Consider the following 15962-nt stretch of genomic DNA (forward strand, 5'->3'; position numbering starts at 1 on the left):
ATAAAGAATATGAAAGTAGGGAAGTAATATAATCCTGTGTAACACTTTAATTCTAACTATTTATTAATATCCATAAGGGGATTTTGTACTTAATACGTAAACCTAAAAAGCTTCTCGTTTTCTAAGTTAGTTCTCCATAATGGTTATTTGAACCTTTTGTAATTTCCAGAAAAGGAAATAACATAGAACTGCATAATTATTAATCTACCTTCTTTAGTTATTATTGGTATTATCTGTACGTTTATTATAATGTGTAATAGATCTATTCTACTTTTAAAGTATTATTTATAATCTTAAACCTGGATATGGATTCCTTTGTGTTTTATATGCATTGCACTAACTAACATATGTTCTTAGCTTTTCACAGGTTACATTATAGTAGAGGACAGGGTTAGGTCACACAAAGTGGGGGGAAAGGCCGTGTAATTTATGGTAAAGCAGCCCACTTTTATATCTCAAATCCACAAATGCAAGTTATTGTTTTAGATCAGAAAAAAATAAATAAAAATCTCTCACCATGACACTCAACAACACACATAGACACTGCTATCAGCCACAGTGAAGTGTTCATTCACATATGCTCATAGTCACTCATACAAACACCAATTCACAGAGTAAACACAATATATATAATGCACAGTCATACATAAAGAGTCACTGACATACAAACAGATACACACATAAACACATGATATATAATGCACAATCATACATAGTCACTGACATACAAACAGATACACGGTCACAGACATAGGTACATACATTATCAGTTCCTAGTTCAAACTTGTACTCCTACTCTTCATAGTCACACTCTTGCATGGTTCTGATGACACAAGGCAGAGTAAACTAAAGGAAAGACAGGGGTCAGTGGTGGTCTGGCTGTGGACAATTACCGTATTTATCGGCGTATAACACGCACTTTTTCTCCCTGAAAATAGGGAGAAAATCATGGGTGCGTGTTATACGCCGATATCCTACATTTACTTACCTGTCTTGAAGCGTGGGCCGGCTTCACAGCGCGCACCGCGGAACTGGAACTTAAATTTCAGGTTCCGGTTTCCAGGGGGACTGAAAGGAAGTGTGCACACTATTGTGTGCACACTTCCTTTCAGTCCCGCCGGTACTGGAACTTAAATTTCAGGTTCCGGTTTCCGGCGGGACTGAAAGGAAGTGTGCACACTGTTGTGTGCACACTTCCTTTCAGTCCCGCCGGAAACCGGAACCTGAAATTTAAGTTCCAGTTCCGCGGTGCGCGCTGTGAAGCCGGCCCACGCTTCAAGACAGGTAAGTAAATATGGGACAGAGGGAAAGTGCACTAGGGGACACTATGGGAGGGGGGGGGACACACACTATGGGGGGTGGAGAATACTATGGGGGGGGAGAATACTATGGGAGGGGGGAGAGAATATTATGGGGGGGAATACTATGGGAGGGGGAAGAGAATACTATGGGAGGGGGGAGAGAATACTATGGGAGGGGGGGAGATTACTATGGAAAGGGGGGGGAACACTATGGAAAGGGGGGGGAACACTATGGGATGAGGGGGGGGAATACTATGGGAGAGGTGGAAATTTCCTGGAATTTCCTTCTGGAAATGAGGTGCGTGTTATACGCCGGGGCGTGTTATACGCCGATAAATACGGTAACTGTGGGATGGCTGTCATTTTACAATCCACATTATGTAGTGCAAACACAGCGTGAGAAGGAGAAGAGGGGTCAATGAGCTGCTTGCCTCGAGGGCCCGCGCTTCTTATAGGCAAATTAGGCGGTCACCTAGGGTGCTGCTTAAGAGGGGGCGCCGCTGCCGGCCCTGGCTTTATGATAGCTTGTGCCGTGGCCGCCCCTCCATCAAGTTAAGTTATTTTGAGCATGCTGCCAGTCGTGTTACCAGGCGTTATGAAGCACTTACATTGTGGCTGACTAGCGCCCTGTAGAACACCAGTCCAGCGACATACACATCAGCGCTCAGAGCCAGGCCCCCCCCTTCCAGACATCCATTGCGGCGGCTGTGGCTGGCGGCTGTGTCTGCATGGGTCAGTGTGTCTGAAAGGATCAGTGTGCGCATATGGGTCAGTGTGCATCAGTCTACATGGGTAAGTGCGTGTGTGTGTCAGTTTGCATGGGTCAGTGTGTCTATATATGTGTGTCTGCATAGGTCAGTTTGTCTCTATGTGTGTGTGTGTCTGCATGGGTCAGTGTGTCTGTATGTGTGTGTCTGCATGGATCAATGTGTGTATATGGGTCAGTGTGCGTCAGTCTACATGGGTTAGTGCATGTGTGTCAGTTTGCATGGGTCAGTGTGTGTCTATTTGAGTCAGCGTGTGTTTTAGTCTGCATGACTGGGTGGAGTAAATAGGGTGGCAAAAATGCTTGCACCGGCCCTGCTTGCCTCATAACATTCAGGGAGTTCTTAGGTATTTCATAGTCATCTAGACAGGGAGAAATGAGGCCACTGTCTGCAGCTCAGCACTTTGCTGGACAGAGGCCTAAACATAAAGTTTCCATAAATTGTGCACTGTAGATGAGCTGTTATTGTGCTATACATTGACCCTATTTAGGCAAGAGACCCTCACCAAGATTTTCACCAAGTTACTATAACCTAATAGTCTGACTCGTAATAATTGAATAGTGACAGTCCACAACTCAGTGGAAGCCAATAGATACCTCTCCAGTTATTTATTCAGATAATCTGGGAGTATGCACATGGATTGCAAAATCTGAATATTGTTCTCAAGATTTACCAATTTTACAATACACCTTCAAAGTTAACTTGAGTGTAGAGCAGATTGCAGACTGTCTAGATAAAACCAAACCGCTGATATCCGTAACTGAATTACAGAAGCAACCGAATACTCATATACAGTTATAATTAGACAGTATTGATCCGATGGAAATTTTACAATTTGTACAGTTTCCAATTCTAAATTGTTATAGCAAATAGCTGTCTTTTACACTATTTTGATAACTAGTTTAATGGAAGAAAAGTTAACTCAGACCAGGTATTCCTCAATAATTAAAATACATTTATTTAAGCTATTAAATGTATAATTTTATATTAATTTATGCATTGATAATATTTGCGTTATTATAATTATTTTAGCTATTTCTGTCCAGGCTGCTGGCACTCTCAGTGGGCAAATATTCCAGATTAATACCTACCAAACAGAAGGTACATTTATTTTGCAAGTTTGAATGCTACCTGATTTGTTCAGAGTGGTTGAAATTTGGTGTTCATATAAATCCAATAATTTATATAGGATTCCCATGTGAGAATTACCGCTATTAGAACAGACGCCATGTATTATCAAACGAGACATGCTCATTCCGTTTCAATTCTGTCATTGTTACTGACATTTGTCAATATGGTTCACATTCTAAATAACCTTGTATAGTGGTAAAATCACTGACAGGGTTATTTATTAAAGTGAGAATTCTTGATATTTCAAAGTGAATTTCAAATTTAAGGCCAAATTAGCTGAATTGGAAAAACTCTCCAAGTCAGCTATCTTCAAATTAAGCTACTTTGGCCTTACATTTGAAATTCACTTTAAATTCTTAACAATTCTCCCCCCCTCGCATAGGCTGACACCCTGCCCCGAGACGATGAGGCACGCTCCATAACGAGGATCCTGTGACACCCTGACACCCCCACCCACGACAGGAGGCTGACTGATAGGATGGACCAGCACTGGTTGTAAAAACATACATATGGGTCTCGCCAGGGTGCTAGGCAGCTGAGCCTTCACCCCGCGAGAGGAAAACACCTCAGCGCGGTGGAGGCACACCCCACTGGCTCCTGGCGATAGGTAAGACCCGGAATTGTTATCTAGCATTGTCATATTAGTGATCAAATTGCAGCACTAAGTACCTGAAGAGTACTACCTTGTATATAGTTCCTTTTTTCTTTTTTCTTTCACCGGATAGTGGACTGACTACAGCCTACTACCGCCTCTGTCTATTTCAGACACCTTCCACCCTACCCACCCCCGTACCCAGCCCCCCCCCTCCCCCATCCCTCCCCTCCCCACCAGCCAGTGGAGGGATTGTCACTCGCTGAGGCAGATAGTTAGTAGAACTTTAAAAACACGCCACTGAACCACAACCGCCTCACTGAGAGACGGAAAAATCCCATACCGCACCTCACACTAACAAAGCATGGAACTCAAACTAACATCCCTGAATTTCAACGGGCTCAACGCCCCTAACAAGCGCAGGCTCCTCCTAAGGGAAGTTAACAGGCAACACGCTGACATTACCTTCATCCAAGAAACGCACATACCACGCGCTTCTACGATTCAACTAACAAACCACATCTATACAAAGGCCTACGCATCTAGGGCACCATTAAAAAAAAACGGGGTTGAAACACTCATACACAAACGCTGTCCCATGCAAATCAACGAGGTACAAACGGATGCGGAGGGCCGGTACATGGTGCTTTCGGGAACACTGCACACTAAAGTTTACCACCTTATAAACGTAAATGCTCCGAACACCCCCTCCCCGCAGTTCTGGACAGATCTAGAAACATTAATTAGGAAACTCCTGAGGGGAATACTCATCCTGGGGGGGGACTGGAAAGCCACACCCTGCCCGGCTTCCGACAGAGGTGGAGGACCCCGCCTCCCCAGGTCACAGAACAGGGGGGGACAGGACAAACTCTTGCATAACTTCATACGACACAATGGGCTGCTGGACCCCTGGAGACTCCAGCACCCAGGGGAACAGGACTATACATTCTACTCGGCGGCACACACCTCCTACTCCTGAATAGATTTCTTCCTCACAAACCAAATAGGCATGCACTGGATTCAATCGACGGCGATCAACCCCATATCGTGGTCAGACCACGCAGATATAGCTCTCACTTTCAAAACTCCAGGCATCCACACGCCGTGGAGATGGAGATTGCATGCCTCACTACTTAGAAACCCACAGGTCAAGGACGAAACAAACAAACGAAACAAACAAACAATAACCCACGCTACAACCAAAGAACTGAAAGACACTAGACACCTAATTAGGGAACTAATGCTTGACGACGTCAGCAAGGAACTCACCAGAACCAAATGACTTTTCTACGAAAAGTCCAACAAAATGGACACACTCCTAGCTCGAGCCCTCAGGCCCAAGACCGCAACCACCATGATAACTGCCCTGAAAGACAAACAGGGTAAAGTTCTCACGACCCCCAAAGACATAAACGATGAATTCACGGACTTCTTTGCGGCGGTATACAATCACTCTCCCCCGCTGACAGCGCAGAACGAACACTACACTACCCTTGTAGACACATTCCTAGACCGAGCCCAACTCCCACGCCTATCGGCAGACATAACAGCACCATTACAAGACCCCATCCACGAGGAGGAAATAGAAAGGACGATTACGGGCCTGAAGGGAAACAAAGCCCCGGGTCCTGACGGCTATGACGGGGCGTACTACAAAACATACAAGGAAGACTTAGTACCCCACTTAGCCAACATCTACACGCGGTGGACAGAGGGAGACGCTCCCAACCAAGACTTAGCAACGGCAAATATAGTACTAATCCCCAAGCCTGGCAGAGATGACACACAGGTAGCCAACTACCGTCCAATTTCCCTCATCAATTTCGACATCAAGGTCTATGCTAAAATACTTGCAAACAGACTAAACCCCATACTAACCAAATGTATACATGCGGACCAAGTGGGCTTTGTACCCACTAGGCAGCTGTACGAAAACACGAGACGAGCTACGGACCTTATCTGGTGGGCAGGGGAAAATCGGACGCCTTCTCTGGTCCTTTCCCTGGACGCGGAGAAGGCGTTCGATAGAGTCCAATGGCACTACATGTTTGCGCTTCTGCGCAAACTGCAGATGCATGAACTCTATATAACAGCTGTGAAAGCCCTATACACCAACCCACGGGCACAGACCGTGATACCAAACGCTACACCAAGACTATTTATGCTTACAAATGGCACACGTCAGGGATGCCCCCTCTCCCCGCTCCTATTTATACTGGCCCTAGAACTTTTGCTACACCTCATAAGGACACACCAACAGATAACGGCATCAAAATAGCCACGGAAGAGTTCAAGGTATCTGCGTACGCAGATGACGTACTCCTCACCCTCACTAACCCAGCCAACTCGACCGCACACCTCCTCACACTACTGGACGACTTCAGCCAGGTATCGGGATATAAGATAAACCTCGACAAGTCGGTCAGAATACCGTTAGGGATGACAGCGACGGACATTACAAGACTCCAAGCGACGAACCTAAACATATGCCCCAAACCAATTAAGTACCTAGGGATTAAGCTAACAGCCAACCCCAATGACTTATACAGAGAGAACCACCAAAGAATCATAAACACCATGAGGGATCTTGATAAATGGCACAAAAAACCCATCTCGTGGATTGGAAGATTACACAGTATCAAAATGAACCTCCTCCCCCGACTGCTATTCATCTTCCAAGCACTCCCGATTAAGGTGACTAAGGGAGACCTAAAACCGCTACAAACGGCGATAGACGATTTCATCTGGGCGCGCAAGAGGCACAGAATAGCAAGACAGACACTATACACCCCCAAAAGCAAGGGCGGCCTGGGCCTGCCCAACCTCCACCTCTATTACCTCTCCGCCCAGTTAGCGCAAATCATAGAGTGGCACTCACCGCCTGATACGCACAGATGGGTAGACCTAGAAACTGTGCTCATGAATACAGACCTCCCACAATAGTGGATATGGGTACCCCGCACAGACAGACCTGCACTAAGTACAGCCTGTCCAGCTATTCTGAACTCCATCAGGATATGGGACGCCACAACACATAAATATGCTCTATCCCACCCGACGTCTCCCCTTACCCCATACCTCAGAAACAAAGCTTTCCCACCTGGTCTCACGGCTAAGGACTTCCGAAACATTGAGAATACGGGCATCCAGAGGTATCATCAGCTATATCAGGCGGGCACACTCCGATCCTTTGACAACCTAAAAATGCTAACCCCCTTAAACACGAAAGACTATTTTAGGTATATTCAACTTAGAGACTTCGCCAGAAAACCACACATTCGTAAAGCAGCTATGGCCAGACTGACCTTCTTTGAAACGCTGTGCGACAGGGAAGCACCATGGGCCGGCCTCATAACGCAGCTATACACACAACTCAGTGCACCAACAACCGAAACACAGACCCCCACGTACGTAGCACAGTGGGAAGCTGAACTGCAAAACCCACCGGAAAGCGGGGATTGGCAGGACATCTGGGAGACATCTGGAAGACCTCCATCTGTGTACTACACCAAGAGCAATGCTATAAAACACTCATGAGGTGGTACACCACACCAGTCAAACAATATAGAATGGGGAAAACAACAACAGACACTTGCTGGAGGGGGTGTGGGGACAAGGGAACCTATCTCCACATGTGGTGGACATGCCCTAAAGCGAAAAGCTTCTGGGAAAACATCGCCACCTTACTGGCAGCTGTACTACACAAACCTATACATCCTGAGCCAGGGACATTTCTCATAGCAAAACCATTAGACGACCTCACACACAAAGAACAAAAATTACTCAACAAAATCAACCTAGCGGCTAGGAGAGCCATGGCACAGACATGGCTGCACACAGATATGCCCAACATGGACAGAGTAACACAGAACATAAAGGAAGCCCATCTTATGGATAAGCTCACGGCGCAAGTCAGGGACACCTACCCCCTATTCATAAAAACCTGGGAGCCATGGGAAGACTACACGAACCGCTGACACCCACGAACACCACATCGAGGCCCGAGTTATACCGGATAGAACACACACAGCAAAACACTCTAGCTACCTGCGGCAAACCCCCATGAGACGGCTGCGATCCCTCCCTACCCCCCCCCCCCCCCCCCCCCCCACCACCACCCCACCTGACCCACTACTACTTCTCGTTTTAACCCTTCTCTCCCTCCCTCCCCAAACCTGGTGACCGATCATGCATGCAACAAACGACCCATTTTAGGGAGCAGTGGCCACAAAGAGGTGAGCCCTGAAAACAGCGTCACTAAACGCTCAACTAATGAACGCACAAGGCATATAGCAGAAACATAGAGACGACATCAAACATTACTGTTAGCACACTATAACAAGCCATGAGAGCTAAGTAACACCCTCTATACACTGCCCCCCCCCCCCCCCCTTAGCATAAAACGTCCAACATGACCGGATCACTAACGACACAGAAGAGGTAGAAAAAGGCACGTACTACATAGGCACTGAACACCCACCTGCTCCACGGAAACACATGATCACCTTTTGAAACCTGTGTCACTCGAAACGTACCATGCACTACTTATGCATAATTTTCTCTTACCTCATGTTATGTTTTTATATGTTATTTTATGAAGTATAAAATTGTGACATAGTCGGGAATGTACTTGCTGTATAAGATAAGCAAAATATTATTATGCCAAAGTTTGGCTTCTGCACTAGCCTTATATACATGAGATACAAGTGCTACGTGCTGTGTCACTACCTAAATAAAGAATTTAAAAAAATAAAAAAATTCTTAACAATTCTCACTTTAGTATGACTACTTTGTCACTGGATAGTTTTATATTTCACATTTTTTGCTATTTCTTTAAGACCAGCTCACAAATGAATATATATTATGGTGGATGATCTAACTTTGACAGCTGACCAGGAATAACAAGGGTGTAGCTACTCATTGAAATAAATATTTTCCTAGAACTGCACTTGTCGAAGGCAGAAACCTAGCAATTGACAATCATCAGGTTACAGGCAGGTGCAGACAGGAGGACTTTGGTGTTTGAAACAAAATGTAGAATGCACTTTGCATATTAGCCCATGATATTAAAGGGGAACTTATTCCCGCATTTAACAAATATGTATTTATGAGTTCTGGATTATTAATTGTAGAACCTATACTTCTTTATCCCGTGACAGGGTACCTCCACCATAGCTCCTTGTCAATCATTTTTATAAGCTCTGCCCTTTGCACCATTGGCAGTCAGCTTAGATAAAGCATACACAGAGGAGGAGAACTGAAACAAGATTTCTATTTCTCTTTTTCATTTGAAATATTTGGCCTTGGTTTGCATTGTATGAACTGAATTGTTATGTAAAATGCTCAATCTTATTTAAAAACAAACATGTCATGAACAAAGTTTACCACAAGCTATGGAAGATTTGCAATGCTTTGTTTAATGGTGTAAATTCCATCGAAGTGACAGTTCCTCTTTAAGCCCACCATACAAAGTAAGCTTCTTGTGTCAGAGACTGATAACTGGAAGGGACCCAGTGAGACACTCGTAGAAATCCAGAGTACTTTAAATTGTACCACCTGGTTGTATTCGCAAGAGATATTTGGCTTACATCAGTTATTGCCTTTGCAATAGGACACCTCTTAGATACCTCATGTAACATCAAAATGACAGGAAAATATTATAACCTGGAATTTTAGAGGAATGAGCCTTGGGCTGGGGAAGAGTGTAAATATGGAATGTTGAGTGTCAGAAATGCTTTCAGCAATTTTTAAAAGAATTTCCACAATTATATCCCCTTAACAATCTATTCAGTTGGCATTATGTGGCATCCTGTGGGTAATTAATTAGTGAATGCAGCTATTTTATTATTATCAAGCTGATGATGACAATACATTTAAATTTAATGTTGTTTTACCTTTCTATGGTTTTTTTTCCAACTTGAAAGTTTATTGAACTTTTCAAAGACAGAGGGGGTACAGAAGAATAAAAGCGGGTGTGAGTGAGGTGGGTTTCATCATTTAGTACAAAAAGTGCATGCTTTTTGCACACATTGGAGAACACAACACAATGTCTTACATTCTAAGGTTACATTGCAGTAGCATTACATGAAGTCTTATGTCAACTAGCCATCAATAGTAACATAGGCACAGTTATAAAGACTATTTCGATTGCACGCTCGGTTGGGGTTGGTTTGGTTTTGCAGCTTTCAGGTACTCAATCTCCATGTGTCCCACACCTTCCATGAGTTCAGATATGCTTTGTTGGGTGTGAACATGGGGTTGATGTGCCGCTTAAATGAGCGTTGTCTGTCGACCTCAGAGAGCACCTTTGTAAGAGTCGGAGCTGACTTTGATTTCCATGCTCTAGCTATTAGTTTTTGCGTGGTTAGTGCTCTGTGTACTTTTAATTTGGTTTTGAATCTTGGTATCTCGGTGGGTATATCTAAGAGAAAGTATGTGTGGGGTGAGTAGGGCAGTGTGCACCCCGTCAGTTGTGTAACAGTGTTGTTTATGTCCATCCAAAAGGTCGATAGTGCCTGGCACTGCCACCACACATGTAGCATGGATCCCACCTCTGTCTCGCACCTCCAGCATAGGCGGTTGGGCACCATGTACCACCTGTAAAGGGTCTTATAATGTTGGTAAGGAGCCCTCTTCCCATGCGGCTGCTCAGCATGGCATCCAAGCCCTGCCACCTGTTATCCGATATTTTGAGCCCGCAGGGCCGCGGTGATGCTTGTGAGAGATTTTCGGAACGTGAGGGTAGCTGGAGAGAGGTCCATAATTATATCTTCAGGGATAAGTAAGGGTCTGGGAGGTCCCCATCTCTGCATGCTTTGAGTATCCGCTCCTTAACGTGGAAGAAGTGGATCCGTGTAATGATGTTTCTCGTCGCTGAAGGTGTTTGTTGCTACGAAGCTTTATTTTCCAACAGTGAAGGAAGAGCTATTACAGGGATTCTATAGTGCCAGGAAAACAAACTTGTTTTTCTGGCACTATAGGCTCCCTCACGCCCCCCTCCCGCAGTGCTGAAGGGGTTATAGAAACATAGAAACATAGAATGTGACGGCAGATAAGAAACATTCAGCCCATCTAGTCTGCCCAATTTTCTAAATACTTTCATTAGTCCCTGGCCTTATCTTATAGTTAGGATAGCCTTATGCCTATTCCAGGCATGCTTAAACTCCTTTACTGTGTTAACCTCTACCACTGCAGCTTGAAGGCTATTCCATGCACCCACTACCCTCTCAGTAAAGTAATACTTCCTGATATTATTTTTAAACCTTTGTCCCTCTAATTTAAGACTATGTCCTCTTGTTGTGGTAGTTTTTCTTCTTTTAAATATAGTCTCCTCCTTTACTGTGTTGATTCCCTTTATGTATTTAAATGTTTCTATCCTATCCCCCTGTCTCGTCTTTCCTCCAAGCTATACATGTTAAGATCCTTTAACCTTTCCTGGTAAGTTTTATCCTGTAATCCATGAACCAGTTTAGTAGCCCTTCTCTGAACTCTCTCTAAGGTATCAATATCCTTCTAAAGATACGGTCTCCAGCACTGCGTACAATACTCCAAGTGGAGTCTCACCGGTGTTCTGTACAATAGCATGAGCACTTCCCTCTTTCTACTGCTAATACCTCTCCCTATACAACCAAGCATTCTGCTAGCATTTCCTGCTGCTCTATTACATTGTCTGCCTACCTTTAAATCATCAGAAATAATCACCCCTAAATCCATTTCCTCAGATGTTGAGGTGTCAGGATCGGGACAGGGATCCAACACGCAGAGTACAAAGAGTGGAAAGGTACGTATACCGGGCCTTAGAATGGCCGGACTAACGTACCGAGAGTAATAGAGAATAGTCAGAGACAAGCCGAGGTCGAGGGAACGGGAAGACAGATAAGCGAGAGACAAGCCGGGTCAAGGGAGAACAGAGAAGCAGGGTAGTACAACAAGCCGAGTCAAAACCAAATAGAGAAAACTAGAATACCAGAGCACTGAGTGACTAGACAAGCTAGAACCACGACAGGGCAATGAGCTGAAGTGAGAAGTAAGCTTAAATACCCTGGCTCTGGATGGTAATCACGCCTCTGACAAGTACCGATTGGATATCGGACACTTGAGTGACAGGTCGCTCGTGATAGCGTCATGACGTCACGTATTGAGCGTCCCGCTAGAAAAGGACGTGGATTCCTCGCGGCCGGTGTTTAAGTGACTGGATGAACCGCGAGGAACGAAGGAAACAGCTCGCCTGGACGGGCAAACCACCAAATCTCTACCTCCCTTAGAGGTAGAGGCCTCAGGTACCCTGACAGTACCCCCCCTCTCAGATACGCCCACCGGGCGGAAGGAACCGGGGCGAGATGGGAAGCGGAGGTGAAATGCTCTGCGAAGGCGAGACGCATGAACGTCCTCCTGAGGTACCCAACTCCTCTCCTCAGGACCATATCCCCTCCAGTTGACCAGATATTGCAATTTTCCCCTTGAAATTCTGGAATCAATGATGGAGCTGACCTCGTACTCCTCCCGACCCTCCACCTGAACAGGACGAGGCGAGGAGACTTTAGAGGAGAATTTGTTGCAGATAAGAGGTTTCAACAAGGAGACATGAAAAGAGTTAGGAATGCGTAAGGCAGGTGGCAGAGCAAGGCGATACGCAACCGGGTTGATACGAGTGAGAATCCTGTAAGGACCTATGTAGCGAGGAGCAAACTTCATAGATGGGACTTTTAGGCGAATATTTTTAGTACTCAACCATACCCTATCCCCAGGAACAAAAACAGGAGCCGCTCTTCTATGCTTGTCAGCGTGTTTCTTGAACAACGAAGAACTATGTAATAGAATTTGCCGAGTCTGATCCCATAATCTCTTCAGGTTGGCGACATGATCATCAACCGACGGTATCCCTTGAGAAGAGGAAACCGAAGGAAAAATCGAAGGATGAAAGCCATAGTTCATGAAGAAAGGGCTAGAGCGAGTTGAATCACAAACAAGGTTATTGTGTGCGAACTCCGCCCAAGGAATCAGACCGACCCAATCGTCCTGGTGTTCGGAAACAAAGCAACGTAGATACTGTTCGATCTTTTGATTAGTACGTTCAGCAGCTCCGTTAGACTGAGGGTGATAGGCAGAGGAGAAGTTCAATTTGATACCCATTTGAGAACAAAAGGATCTCCAGAAACGTGAGACAAATTGAGAACCTCTATCAGAAACAATCTCCGAAGGAATCCCATGTAGGCGAAAAACCTCTCTTGCAAAAATCTCCGCCAATTCAGGAGAAGTCGGAAGTTTAGGTAATGGTACGAAATGAGCCATCTTAGTAAATCTATCCACCACCGTGAGAATAACAGTCTGTCTCTTGGAAGCAGGTAAATCAACGATAAAGTCCATGGACAAACAGGACCAAGGTTTCTCAGCAACGTCCAAGGGATGTAACAGGCCACATGGAGAAGCATGAGGTAGTTTAGTCTTGGCACAAGTCTCACAAGCTGCGACGAACTCCTCAATATCTTTTCGAAGTGAAGGCCACCAGAAATCCTTGGATATCAGAGAGTATGTCTTGCGAATACCAGGATGACCAGCTATCTTACTTTCGTGAAAACATTGTAAGAGCTCCAGTTGAAGTTCAGGAGGAACAAAGTTTCTTCCCTCAGGAGTGTTTCCGGGAGCTAGATGTTGTGACTTCAAGATCTGGTCAAGTAGCGGAGAATGAATTTTAAGACTGGTATTAGCAATAATATTGCATTTGGGTACAATGGAGGACACAAGTGGTTCAACTGAAGCAGAAGGCTCAAATTGGCGAGATAGCGCATCGGCTTTAGAATTCTTTGAGCCAGGTCTGTAAGTCAGAACGTAATTGAAATGGGTAAGAAACAATGACCAACGAGCCTGTCTGGAGGACAAACGCTTGGCCTCTCCGATATAAGACAAATTTTTGTGGTCTGTTAGAATGGTAACAGGATGTAAAGTACCTTCCAATAAATGTCTCCACTCTTTCAAAGCTTTGATAACCGCTAGTAATTCTCTGTCACCAATGTCATATCTGCTCTCAGTAGCGGACAATTTTTTAGAGAAAAATCCACATGGATGTAATGGTTTATCAACACCCAACCTTTGAGATAGGACAGCACCTAAACCAGTCTCTGATGCGTCTACCTCAAGCAGAAAAGGCAGGGAAGTGTCGGGGTGAACTAAAATTGGAGCGGAAGCGAAAAGCTCCTTGAGAGTTTTGAACGCAAGAAGAGCTTCAGTAGTCCAATTCTTAGTATCAGCCCCCTGTTTGGTCATATTAGTGATAGGTGCGATAATTGAAGAATAGCCCTTAATAAAGCGCCTATAATAATTAGAAAAACCAATGAATCTCTGTACGGCTTTAAGACCTTTGGGTAAAGGCCACTCTAGAATGGACTGGAGTTTATCCGGATCCATCTTAAATCCCTCCCCAGAGATCACATAGCCGAGAAAGGTTACCTGGGTTTGATCAAAGCTACATTTCTCCAGCTTGCAGTACAAACCATGCTGAAGAAGCTTGTGCAAAACCCTCCTGACTTGCTTGTGATGAGTCTCAATCTCACTAGAATGAATAAGTATATCATCTAGGTATACAATGACGCACTCTTGCTGAAATTCCCTAAGAACCTCATTTATCAGATCTTGGAATACCGCTGGTGCATTGCATAACCCAAAAGGCATAACCGTATATTCATAGTGACCATAGCGAGTATTGAATGCCGTCATCCACTCATGTCCCTGCTGGATTCTCACCAAGTTATATGCCCCTCTGAGGTCTAACTTGGTGAAAATTGTAGAGCCCTTCAAACGATCGAAGAGTTCGGTGATCAAGGGAATCGGGTAGGCATTTTTAATGGTTATCTTATTCAAGCCTCGATAATCAATACAAGGTCTCAAAGAACCATCTTTCTTTTTAACAAAAAAAAATCCAGCCCCGGCAGGGGAGGAGGACCTCCTGATGAATCCCTTGTCTAAATTCTCGTGAATATACTCCTCTAGAACTGAGTTCTCTTTCGTAGATAATGGGTATACATGACCTCTGGGAGGCATGGTACCAGGGAGTAGGTTAATTTTGCAATCAAAGGACCTGTGTGGAGGTAAGGTATCGGCTTTCTTTTTGTCAAATACTGCCTTTAAATCTAGATACTGAGACGAAATTTGTGTCTCTGTAGGATTGTCAGAGGTAGCCGATGTGTTAGTTAATCCGAGAGGTAAGACCTTCCGCAAGCATTTTTCTTGACAATTCTTTCCCCACGAAACTATTTCCCCTGACTCCCAATTAATAATAGGGTTGTGTCTCCTCAACCAGGAGTACCCCAGGACTATGGGAATAGACGGAGAAGAAATGAGCATTAAGGATATATCCTCTTTATGTAGGATGCCAACAGTTAAGTTAATCGGTATGGTCTCATGGAAAATAACAGGCTCAAGTAACGGTCTACCATCGATGGCCTCAACAGCCAGTGGTGTCTCTTTTAACTGGGATGGGATAGCATGCTTGGCAACAAAACCCTGATCTATAAAGCTCTCAGCAGCTCCAGAATCGATTAGTGCCATAGTCTTTACTACTCCCTTCTCCCACCTCAAAGAAACGGGTAACAGAAGCCTGAACTCTTTGTAGTTGTGAATAGAGGACAAAGTAGAAACACCCAAGGCCTGTCCTCTAGAGAAACTTAGGTGCAAGCGTTTCCCGAACGATTAGGACAATTTAGGCGTAAATGGCCTCTGACTCCACAATACATACATAAACCCTCCCTTCTTCTGTACTGTCTCTCTCTCTCTGTGAGATGAGTACTGCCTATCTGCATAGGTTCAGAAATACGTAAGTCCTCGAACTCAGAATTTTGAAAGGTAGGCGCTAGTTTAAAGGAGGGTCTACGGGTCCTATCTCGAGTGTTCTGCCTCTCTCTTATGCGTTCATCAATACGAGATATAAAAGAAATTAAATCCTCCAAATTCTCAGGGAGTTCTCTAGTAGCGACCTCGTCAAGAATTACATCTGATAACCCATTCAGAAACACATCTATATAAGCCTGTTCGTTCCACTTAACTTCTGCCGCCAAGGACCTGAACTCTAGTGCATAGTCCACAAGTGTTCGATTGTCCTGTCTAAGGCGCAACAGTAATCTAGCTGCATTGACCTTTCTACCAGGGGGGTCAAAAGTTCTTCTAAACGCAGCTACA

This window comes from Pelobates fuscus, chromosome 1 (genome assembly GCF_036172605.1).
Source record: "Pelobates fuscus isolate aPelFus1 chromosome 1, aPelFus1.pri, whole genome shotgun sequence".
Lineage (NCBI taxonomy): Eukaryota > Metazoa > Chordata > Amphibia > Anura > Pelobatidae > Pelobates > Pelobates fuscus.